The sequence below is a fragment of the Aotus nancymaae genome, unplaced genomic scaffold, assembly GCF_030222135.1.
Source record: "Aotus nancymaae isolate 86718 unplaced genomic scaffold, 86718_ANA_hifiasm-v0.15.2.pri h1tg000065l, whole genome shotgun sequence".
In the NCBI taxonomy this organism is placed as follows: domain Eukaryota; kingdom Metazoa; phylum Chordata; class Mammalia; order Primates; family Aotidae; genus Aotus; species Aotus nancymaae.
Window position 1 is genome coordinate 14963148 of NW_026988480.1, and position 12739 is coordinate 14975886.

The following is a 12739-nucleotide window of genomic DNA, read 5'->3' on the forward strand; positions in this document are numbered from 1 at the left end:
CGAGGAGACAGAGGGGTGGAAATTACATAAAGGGTTTAAGAAAGATGGAGCATAGCAGAAGAGGTCCAACATATGTCCAATACATGAGAAGCCTTGCTGAAAGGGCTACTAAAGGGTGCACTTCAGGAAAAAGAAAATTGAACCCAGACTGAAGGATTCAAGAACCAATGTTAGTGAAACAAAAGAAAATAACAATTTTAAAAAACATAAACTAAAACAACATGAATAAATATGTCTATAAATCGAAATAAGCAGGGGCTAGAGGAGGCAGAAACTAAAATATCATTAATGCAATATACAATTAAGATGGAATTAAATTACTAAATAACAACAATTTGTAGAATGAGAAGGATGGAGATTGGGGTTAAAATATTTAAAGATCTTTTATTATTCAAAAGGAAAGTTTGCATATTAATAAGCTCCAGAAATCTAGGATGCATGTTAAATTTTTATGGGTGATCACTAATAAATAGTATAACTTCTTTAGTCAATAGAGAGATAGAAGGAAATAAAGTATAATGCATTTAATAGAAGGCAAGAAAGGAAAAAAACATGAAAGAAATGCATTGTAAGTATAAAGCAAAATGTTTGACAGTAGAAATAAACATATCAGAAAGTTTAAAACATAAATCAAATAATTTATGAATCAAAGATAAAATTATTTTGGAAATTGTAAGATATTTGAAATTAACAATGAGATTATTAACTATGAGACAGATCAACGTGTGAAATGTAACTAATATAAATTGTATCCCAGAGATAAAATCTGCTTGGTCATAGTGGATTAGTTTTGTGATGGATTAGTTTGCTAATGGATTCAGTTTGCAAGTATTTTGTTGAAGATTTTTGCATCAATGTTCATCAAGGATATTGGCCTGAAGTTTTCTCTTTTTTTTTATTCTGTCTCTGCCACATTTTGATATCAGGATGATGCTGGCCTCATTAAATGACTGGGAAGGAGTTCCAGCTCCAGTGGTTTTTGTGTTTTGATCTCCTTAAATTTCACTCTGATTTTGGTTATTTCTTGTCTTCTGCTACCTTTGGGGTTGGTTTGTTCTTGGTTCTTTAGTTTTTAAAATTGTGATGTTAAGTTGTTAATTTCAGATCTTTCTAATTTTTTGATGTAGGGGTGTAGTGCTATAAATTTTGCTTGTAACACTGCATTAACTGTGCCCCAGAGATTCTGCTATGCTATATCATTGTTCTCGTTTGTTTCAAAGAACTTGATTTCTGCCTTAATTTCATTATTTACCCAAAAGTTACAAAAGTTAGGAGTAGATTGTTTAATTCCCATGTAATTAATTGCATGGTTTTGAGAGTGGTTTTTTAGCCATGATTTCCATTTTTATTTGCTGTGGTCTGAGGGTATGTTTGGTATGTTTGCATAGATTCTACCCTGATTTTTAACTGTTTTCAGTTTACTTATGTTGCAATGAGGCCAGTTTTTTTTTCTGCCTGTGATTTTGCCAAAAATAGTAATGACTAGATCCCTCTTTTCTCCTACCCCTGTTTGTTTGTACATTAATTGAATCTTTTCCTTTAAAAATGAGCGGTGTGGGCCGGGCACAGTGGCTCACACCTGTAATCCCAGCACCTTGGGAGGCCAAAGCGGGCAGATCACCCGAGGTTGGGAGTTCAAGACCAGCCTGGCCAACATGGTAAAACCCTGTCCCTACTAAAAATACAAAAATTAGCCTGGCTTGGTGGCCAACACCTGTAGTCCCAGCTACTTGGGAGGCTGAGGCAGGAGAATTGCTTGAACCAGGGAGGTAGAGGTTGCAGTGAGCCAATATTGCACCAGTGCACTCCAGCCTGGCAATACAGAGTCTTTCAAAAAAAAAAAAATTGCCAGGCCTAGTGGTGGGCACCTGTAATCCCAGCTTCTCAGGAGGCTGAGACAGGAGAATAGTTTGAACCCGGGAGGCAGAGGTTACAGTGAGCCAAGATCGCACCATTGCACTCCAGGCTGGGTGACACAGCAAGACTTTGTCTCAAAAATAAAAACAACAAGAACAACAACAACAACAAAAAAAACTGAGTGCTATGGGGGTTGGATATTAGTGTTTGGGTTTAATCACTTACCTGTTTGTGGGTATATGGGAAGAGAATTGGGACATAGAACAGCCACAGCTCAAATCCCCCTAGGTGGAATTTCTGATCTGCTACATTTTAGCCTTTTCTTTAATGCATTTTTTTCTTTGCTGAATAGATTATATCCAGTAGCTATAAAACCAGTTGTGGCCTTTCTTTTTTTTTTTTTTTTTTAATATATCTCCAGCTCTTCAGTCTGCCACCATTATCTTGGGAAGTTCATCAAGTAATTGAAAACAAAAATAGCATGTGGCTTCTATGCCTCTTCCCACTGTTGGGTAGATGATGGGTTCCAAGCTGGATGTTTCCTTTTCCACCCAGGTTAATTTTTCCAAGCATATGGTTATGTGCTTAATCTTTTATTTTAAGTCAGTTTTATATCTAAATATTTTAATAAGTCTAATACATATTGATTCTTATCAATTTGCTTTATTTTCAAGGATACTTGTAACTTCTTTGCTTAATTTTTCATACCTGATTTCTTTCTCATTTTTCCATTTCCTTATTAGTAATTTTATGATATTTGGAAGTATTTTAAATTCAGATTGGCATCATATTTTCATTCAAAATGAAAAAAAGATATTAGAGTAGTGCCTGCAGTGTCTCTACATTCAGTCAATATGGCGTTTATCTCTGGGAACAACAGAGAGATATTCTCAGACATGTAAGGTGTCTGGATATATTTCATTACTATATTCTTGATCATAAAAAAAAGACTCAAAGAAATATTCTACATCTTACTGAAAGTAATCAAGATAAGGAATTCAAGCATTGGCACCAAGAGTTTAAGGGAAGAAGTAGACAGCAATGGAACCTGTTAAATATGGGATCTGTCTAAATACACATGGTGCATGATTTAAATGGTCATATTTTACCAACAAGCACCAGGCGTCCTCCTAAAGTAGAAACTATTTTTGTTTAGAACAATGCTTTGATAAGCAGCTTCAGCTAGAAAGTAAAGACAATTATAAAACATATCTTTTTTAACAACTTACTCAGTGGGTTTTTTTGTTTGTTCGTTTTTTTGTTTTGGAGACAGAATCTCACTCTGTCACCCAGGCTGCTGGAATGCAGTGGTGCAATCTTTGGTTCACTGCAGCCTCCTCCTCCCGAGTTCAAGCAATTCTCCTGCCTCAGCCTCCCAAGTGGTAGCTGGGACTACAGGCACACACCACCGTGCCCGGCTAATTTTTGTATTTTTAGTAGAGAAGGGATTTCTCCATATTGGTCAGGATGGTCTCAAACTCCTGACCTCAGATGATCTGCTTGCCTCAGGCTCCCAAAGTGCTGGAATTACAGGAGTGAGCCACCACTCCCAGCCTCCTCAGTGTTTCTCTACTTCCATTTTCTCACTTGTAAAATGGGGTTAATAGTACCTACCTCGTAAGTTGTGAGAGCCTTAAGTGAACAAATAGCTAGTGCTTGATGATGGTTAGCAATTGTTGTTTACCAATGAGTAGAAATTTAAGTATGGAGACTGGAGCAGAACAGTAGGAGGGAAGAAGGGAAGAAAAAGAGCTGGGCACCTCATTGAGAAGCTGAAGCTGAGCTAGAAGAACTGAAGCTTCACAAGAACATGCATTCACATGCAGGCTTTTAGTTCCCCACTACGACACTGAAATGGACCCAATACTGCCTCCCACCTCCCCACTATCACCTTTCAATTTCACACTCCCAAGACTTCAGGAAGCATGACACCCATTCCTGTCTCAGTGAGTGTCATTTTGAAGGATGGATGAGTTAAGGAGAAGCAGTCTGTTGTATGTTTGGGAAACACTGGGACAGAAATGTAAAATGAATTTTGAAAATTCAGCAGAAGACATAACTCAGAGCCATGGGAAACTTGGATGAATGAACACTGCTGAAGATTTTTTTAAATCTTGATAAAACTTAAAACTATAAAGTTTCTATAGATTAGGATTTGAGGAGATCTTAACAAGATCTTAAAGGACAATGATAACCCCACTGACATCTGGAATTGCAGCTTGTTAATATACATGACAAAAATAATTACGAGATAAGAAATAAGCATAATTTGGATTTACAAGCTTTGAATATTTTAACAAAAACTACAGACTTAGAAGAAGTAAAAACATACTACATATATCATCCTGCACAATATATAGGTGCTATTTCATGCTTCACATTATTAGAGAAATACAAGTTTAATCCCGCAAGGCAATGCAGCATACTGAGGATTGCTTGAGCCCAGGAGTTTGAGACCAGCCTACGCAACATAGCAAGACCCCCATCTCTACAAAAAAAATAAATAAATAAAAAATAAAATTAGCTGGGTGTGGTGGCACACGCCTATAGTCCCACTACCTGGGAGGCTGAGGTGGGAGGATCACTTGAGCCTGGGAGGTTGAGGCTGCAGTGAGGCACCACTGCACTACAGCCTGGGTGACAAAGCGAGACCCCGGATCACACACACGCGCGCGCGCGCGCACACACACACACACACACACAAAGACATTAGACTGGTCCACTATCTTAGTGACATCTTGTTGAAAAGATCTGGGTTGGATAAAGGATAGGAAACCCTAGATGACTCAGTGACACACAGGCATGCTGGTACATGTGGGTAAATCTCAGGAAGTACATGATCCTGCAGGTGACCTGAAGTTGTTGAGTGTTCAGTATTCTGGGACAGGTCAGGATATTTTCTTCAAAGTAAAGAGCAAACTGCTGCCACTTTCATCCACTATTCATAAAAAGAACCAAGATATGTGATGGGCATCTTTAGGTATTAGATATGTGCTACACTAACTCATTAACCAGATGATCTAAAAAGTTGCTCACTCAGAATAGACCACTTAACAAAAGAAGACTCTGTGGCTGTTTCATGGGGCAGGGTGCCTAGATACTCCAAGTGTGTGCTTTTCTGAGGAACCTAACTGACGCAGTCATAATAATATCCTGTGGTAGATGAAACCAGAAATCAGGGTTTGTAACTACTCCAGGATGATAACAGAAAATATCAGTGATATAGCAGGAAAAAAATCTAAGAGTTTGAAATACGTTTCTTCTGGGGAGCAGGACAGGAAGGAACAGCTATAGCTACATCCCATTACTGTTGCCTTTTTAACTATACACCCATATTTTTGTGATACAAATTTTAATTTGGAAATTTATCATTTTCATTAGTAAATCGATTAGCAAAACATCTTATTCTTAAAAATAATTTCATCTTTTTCAAATCTAAATGTTCAATAGGAAAATTTAAGGGGAGAAATTTAAATCTCTTTTCCTTAACTGTACAACATTTACTCAGACTTTCGTTTTTCTAATGATGATGTGACTGAAACACACTTCTGGGTAACACAGCTTCTGAAGCCATTTCTGTTCCTCCAGCAGAATCCAGGAAATAATGTGTTTACTAAGTTAAAACTCTGATTCTGTCAAAGAAAACATGCACATCCTCCACTGAATTCTATGTGGTATGCTCAATATGGATAGGAGTTGCATTGTTGCTATTTGAAAGAATTATGAAACATTATTTAGAACTTTATAAGATAAAAAAAATTTTGTAGTTTATTACATATTAATTACATATTTAGATATTTTAATATTGCATATTTTGCAGTTTACATGTTTCGATACTAAAGATTTAGACACACCTTATATTACATATTTTGTACTTTATTACCTATTTAGATATTCTTGCAAAAGAGTATTCATTTACAAAAGTCAATGGTTTGGTGATTTTCTTAAAACCAAAATCTGTCCTTTGGATAGCACAATCTGTAATCAATGCTGGCATCATTGTTACTCCTGGTCAGCTGAGTGATGGGCAGCTAATGACTGGTTTTCCAGTACACCAATGTCAAATTCCCCTTTAGGTAGAGATTTGGCAAGGATTCAGAAATGTCTTGACTTCTTGTGCTGTTTTTGTTTTAATGCAGTGGAGAGCTTTGCAATACCTTCAGAGCTTTAAGGCAGCACTGTTTTTGGTCTGGTGAAGTTTCTACAACTTGATTATTTGACCTCTCAGGTAAGTTTTAATATGATGTGACCTCTTGATAAGGCATTAATTATTTAAAATAAATACATTTTTTAAAAAAGAATAGGAGACTTTACTTGGAGATGGCAGAAAAAAAGAACAAAAATTCCTCAATCTGCAGGGTCGCCCTGACTAGCACCCTGCTTAGTGGTGCGCTGCCCAACTCCAGAGAGTGCTGGCCACAAAAGCTGTAGGAATGGAGCTCCCAGAAACGTGCAACACAGTGGCCATGGAGTCTCCAACAAAGACAATGGACTCCCAGATCGCAAGGTGTATTCTGCTATTCAGTATACAAAGGTATTTTCAGCACTTAAAATAAACATAGTATAATTCTAATCTCCTTTTCAGGCTCACTTTTAAAAACGTATTATCTCCTGACAAGCACAACCAAGGGAATAGAAATCATCTGAATCTTGTCACTAATATTTCTGTTCTGAATTCCATTAATTTTCAAATAATTGACATCTTTATTACATTTTCAGTCACCTGTTCAAGATCCACACATAATTTACTTTTTTTTTTTTAAGTTTCCTTTAAATTTGTTGCTTTCTTCTTTTAACTTCCTCAGAACTCTGGTTAGCTTTTGTTTTGGTTCTTGTTATGACCAGGATTTTTTTTGAGATATGTAAATCTGCATCTTTTGGATATATTACACTCTTCTGAACTCTCCAAAACTCATGCTGTTTACCCATTCTTAACTTCATCCCTTGATTCTGTACTCATGAACCCTGAATATCTACTGCTTTCTCAGTACCTGGAGGAAACCCATATATCAAAATAAAACCTTTGATATTTTGTTATTTCTTGTGTTCCAACCAAAGCAAATGATTAACATTTTGTTTGAAGTTGCTGATGCTATTCTGAAAAATTCTGATCCAAGACTTCTCTTGCTATTTTACTCAATTATTGATATTAAAGGTACAGTTCATGATACATGGAAAATCATTACCATGTTCCTCCAAATGAGGCATTCAACTTGTTAAAGAACACTGAAACAATTTTTTCACTGGGTTTTCAGCTTGAATAATGTAAGTGCATTCAACTTGAGTTCCTTTAAGTATATCCTGCTATGAGTACTTCCAACACATCTTCCTCTATGGGCACAATTACATCTCAGCGAACAGCAGGCTGAAAGTACATCAAAGAGAACTATTTTAACAGTTCAACACAGTGAATTGGATGTAAAGAGATCTTAGTTTTGCAACAGCTAAATGAGACAATAGCATTTGTCTATAACTATGTGTAAGTATCTGAAGGTTAACATTTACTACATGAAAAAATATTTGCGATTTCAGAAATCCTTGTAGCCTTAATGTTGGGCATGGTAAAAAGTAGATTAAGGAGCAGGAGAATTGGCAGGGCGCAGTGGCTCACGCCTATAATCCCAGCACTTTGGGAGGCCAAGGCAGGTGGATCACCTGAAGTCAAGAGTCCGAGGCCAGCCTGACCAACCTGGTAAAACCCTGTCTCTACTAAAAATACAATAATTAGCTGGGCGTGGTGGCAGGTGCCTATGATTCTAGCTACTTGGGAGGCAGAGGCAGGAGACTTGCTCGAACCTGAGAGGCGGAGGCTGCAGTGAGCAGAAATCATGGCATTGCACTCCAGCCTGGGCAACAAGAGGGAAACTCCGTCTAAAAAAAAAGAAAAAAAAAAGTCAGGAGAATCCTCTAAAAGTAAATTTTAAAGGCCACCCAGCCCATTCCTCCAAAAGAGGTTGGATAAATGTGATACAAGGATGCCTTTTTAAATATGAGTGCAAGTCAATATTGTAGACAGAAGCCAGCCCACAGATATCAACTAGAACTTAGCTACCTAACATAACACTTGATCCTGTAACTTTACTAACCACTGTTGCTTCATGAATTGTACTTCAAACCAATAGTCCAGAGCATAGGAGGTTAAGTGCCGTAGAGGTGTATTTTTCCTACTAAGCTCATCCATGAATAAGGGTTTGTTATTGCAAAGGGAAATGTTCTTATCTGGTATTTCTCTACTATTTGAAAATTTAAAAGCCACTTTGAACTATCTGCCAATGGCTTCTCCACATGGTGTAGCTTCTGGAACATTTATTTGACACATATTTGAATATTGATATGATTACCTGAAGGTAATAAAAGTTAAATTTTAAAAATTAAATCACAATATATCACATCTCTGTATTAGTTTGCTAGGATTGCCATAGCAAAGTGCCACAGGCTAGGTACAGACATTTATTTTTCATAGTTCTGGAGGCTGGAAGTCCAAGATCAAAATGTGGGCAGGGTTAGTTTCTTCTCAGGGCCTGCACATGTCCATCTTCTGAGTCTTCACATAGTCTTCCCTTCTGTGTCTGCACCCTCATTTCTTCTTCTTATAAAGATACCAGTCCTATAGGATTAAAGCCCAGTCATTATTACATTTTACCTTAATGAACTCTTTAAAGGCACTATCTCCAAACAGGCATATTCTGAGATACCAGGGATTAGAGCTTTGGCATGAATTTTGCAGGGGACACAATTCAGTTCACAACAGTTCACTACTCAGAAACTTTCCCTGACTAGTTTTGAAAACTCTTCCCTTGTAACTCTCCCTCTTGCTCGCTAATCTCCAGTCGAATGGGCTTCCCCTTAATTACTAAAATGTGCTGAGACCATAGAAATATATCTATATATGTAAATAACTATAATTACTGCAAAACAAGACTAAATGATCCAGGAAAGTAGACAATATTTTCAGATTAGCTAAAAAGATCAAATTCCAGCTCTGTGTTATGTATAAGAAACATAAGTTTGAATATAAAAACACAGACAAACATAACCTATGCAAATTATAATCAAAGGAAAACCGAGGTGTCTCTATTAATATCAGACTAGACAGTCTAAACACAAAGAAGAAAAGCCAATCGTTATGAGTGATAAATTCTATATCAAAATTGTGATCTTCCATTTCTCAAACTTCACCAATAAGAAAGTAAAATGAGAAGCCACAAAATGGGAAAAGTTATTTTCAGAACTACAACTGGAAGAGACTCAAAGAGAATTAAAATCTTTAATACAAAAATAACTTTTTCAAATTGATGACAATGAGGAAAACAGCCCACTAGAAAATGGGGATATCATTTCAACAAATAATTCACAAAAGAGAAAACTTATGAAAAGATGTTTAATATCATTAGTTATCAAGGAAATGTATTTTAAATCACAGTTAGATGCCATTTCAACTCTTCAGATTAGCAAAAAGGAAAAATGTTAACATTTTCAAGTCTTGCAGTGTTGTAGGGTACCTAGAACTCTTCTGAAAAGCAGATGGGAGTATAAATTAATACGACTTTGGAAAACCACTTGGCATGATTTTTTCAAGTTGAAAGTAGATACACACTAAACATGACTCAGCATTTTACTTCTAGGTTCATCATCTGGAATGGGGGCCAATGAGCTCTGCCCTGAGGGTCCAATCTAGCCCAACTCTTATTATGTGGCAATATACACATGTCCATCTGTTTATGTTGTGTCTATGGCTGTTTTCACAGTACACAGGCTGAGTCAAGCAGTTGCAACAGAAACCATACGGCTCTCAAGCCAAAAATATTTACAATTTGGCCTGTAACAGAAAAAGTTTGCCAACCTTTGATCTAGAGAAATTCTTGCATTTGTCCACCAGAAGACATTTACAAGAATGTTTATGGCAGCACTGTTTTCAACAGTAAGAAACTGGAAGCAACCCAAACATCCATCAATAGTAAACTGTTACACAGAATAAAAATATGAGTTAACTAGAGTTTCACATAACAAAATGATGCCTCTCAGGAGCATAATGATGAACAATAGAAACAAGTCTCAGAAAAATTACAATATGGCTCTATTTACATAAAATTTATTGTAGCACCTTATTATTTAGGTGCACAAACATGTGGTAGTATTATGCATAGAAGGAAGACAATGATAGATTCAAAATTCAAGATAATGGCTAGCTCTGAGTAGGGATACAAATGGATGAAATTATGAAAGGGTAGGGGCAGGTTTTCCAAGTTAAGGTAGGTAATGCTTTCCTTCTTAAACTTGGTGGTTATATCCATGTGTTCATTATGTTAATTTTCTTTATATCCTATTGTTATGGACAGAATTCTATCCTCAAAAAATTCATATGTTGAAGCCCTAACCTCAGTGACACTCAGCTTGGAGATAGGGCCTTTATGGAGGTAATTAAGGTTAAATGAAGTCAGAAGGATGGGGCCATAATCCTAGAGAACTGGTGTCCTTATAAGAAAAGGAGGGGACATCAGAGCATTTGTTCTCTCTCTCTCCCTCTGTCTGTCTCTCTTTCTCTCTGTGCACAGGAGGAGTTGGCTGTCTACAAGCCAGAAAGAAAGTGCTTGCCAGAAATCGAATATGCAGGAATCTTGATTATGGATTTCTATCCTCTAGAACTGAGAAAAATAAATGTCTGCTGTTTAAGCCATCCAATCTGTGGTATTTGTTATGGTAGCCTAAGCAGACTATGAACAAACATGAACAGGTATAAATGTTTTATGTATTCTGTATTTTAATTAAAATTGTGGGAGTAATAAGACCTCTTGAGGGGATATTTAAGTTGCGTTCTGAAGAATAAGTAAAGGTATTATATTGAGTACAATATTTGTATCTCTCAGGTGATTGAATGTATTGGCATTAATTTTATCTTGTGTCAGCTTTGGTATTCTGTGTCTTTAAAGGACTTTATCACTTTTATCTAAATTAACAAATTTACTGACATGTTCATACTATTTCCTTATGATCCTTTTAATGTCTATAGGATCTGTAGTCATGTCTTTCATTCTTGATACTAATAATTTGTGTTTTCTCTCTTTTTTTTTTCTTTATGAGTCTATTTAGAAATTTATTGGGTTTGATCCTTTCGAAGAACCAATTTTTGGTTTCACTGATTTTCTATTGTTTATTCATTTTCCATTTAATTAAAAATTCTATTATCATCTTTATTATTTTACTTGTTCTACTTATTTTTGATTTTACTTTTCTTTTGAAACTTCTTTAAATAGAATACAGAACAGCAAGGATTGCTGCCTGTTCCTTCCTCTGGTAGCTTCATCCCAGAAGGGTACCAGCCAGATGTCAGCCAGAGCTCTCCTGTATCAGGTGTCTTTTAGGATATACGGGGTTCAGGGAGACACTTGAGGAGGCAGTCTGTTCCTTATCAGAGCTCAAATGCTGTGCTGGAGCTCCGTTGCTCCCTTCAGAGTTGCTGGACAGGGACGTTTAAATTTGCTGAAGTGGAATTCACAACTGCCCTTTTTCCAAGGTGCTCTGTCCTGGGAAGGTGGGGCTTTGTTTATAAGTCACTGATGGGCTGCTGCCTTTTTTCAGAGATGTCCTGCCCAGCAAGAAGGGAGTTTAATCACAGTCTGCCAGCAGAGGCCTTGCTGAGCTGCCATGGGCTCTGCCCAGCTGCTGTGTAAACTTCCATGTGATTTTGTTTACATGGGCAAGGTTAGAACTGCCTCAGTAATGGCAGACACTCCTCCCCACACTGAGCTCAACCATCCCAGGTCGAGCTCTGACTACTGTGCAGGCTGCGAGAATTTCAAGCCAGTGGGTCTCAGCTGGCTGGTCTTTGTGGGGGTGGGACCCACTGAGCCAGATCACTTGGCTCCCTGCCTTCAGTCCCATTTTTTTTAGGGGGGAATGAGTGGTTCTGTCTTGCTGGTGTTCCACGTGCTGGCTAAAGCAGCTGCCCAGTTTTGCGCTGGAAACCTGGTGTGCTGGCAGTGTAGGCATCTGCAAGAATCTCCTGGTCTGCAGGTTGTAAAGACTGTGGGAAAAGCACAGTATCTGAACCAGAGTGCTGAAGTGTCCAGAAAAGTCCCTAATGGCTTCCCTTGGCTAGGAGGGGGAGTTCTCCGGCCCCTTGTACTTCCCAGGTAAGGCAACACCCTCCGCTGCTTCAGTTTGTCCTCCTTGGGCTACACCCACTGTCTAACCAGTTGCATTGAGATGAACTTGATACCTTGGTGGAAATGTGGAGATCACTCGCCTTCTGTGTCGCTCTTGCTAGGGATGGTGCTCTGGAGATGTTCCTATTCAGTCATCTTGGCAGAAGTCCAGCATTATTAATTTTTTAAAGAAATTGTATATAATTTCTCAATGTAAAGAATTTTTTTTTAATACAGAGCAAAATATCAAAGCCTCTCTACCTTCAACTCCTCACTCTCCTCCGCTTATCCATCTCAGAGGCAATGCTATTAACATTTTGATGAAAAATCCAGGCTTAAAAAAGCTTTCTTAAGCTCCCACCTTCAAGACATAGTTTTGATCCAGGGAAACTTTGAGACCGAGCTGTGTGTCTTGGTCTGATGCTCAAAGTGATCATTTTCTACGCCCTCCATCATGAACTGGGTTAGAAGCTTTGGAGTAGTTAAGGTCAGAGAAAAGAAACTAGAGAATTCCTCAATCTTGTGGTGACTGGTTTTCAGAACACGCTTTAGCTGTTTGGTGATGTGCAGGCCCAGCAAAATATCCCGGCTGACCAAACTAACTCAGGAACAGAAAACCTGACACTGCATGCTCTTACTTACAAGTGGGAACTGAACAATGAGAACACATGGACATGGGGAGGGGAACAACACACACTGGGACCTGTGGGGCGGTAGGGGACGGGGAGGGAGAGCAT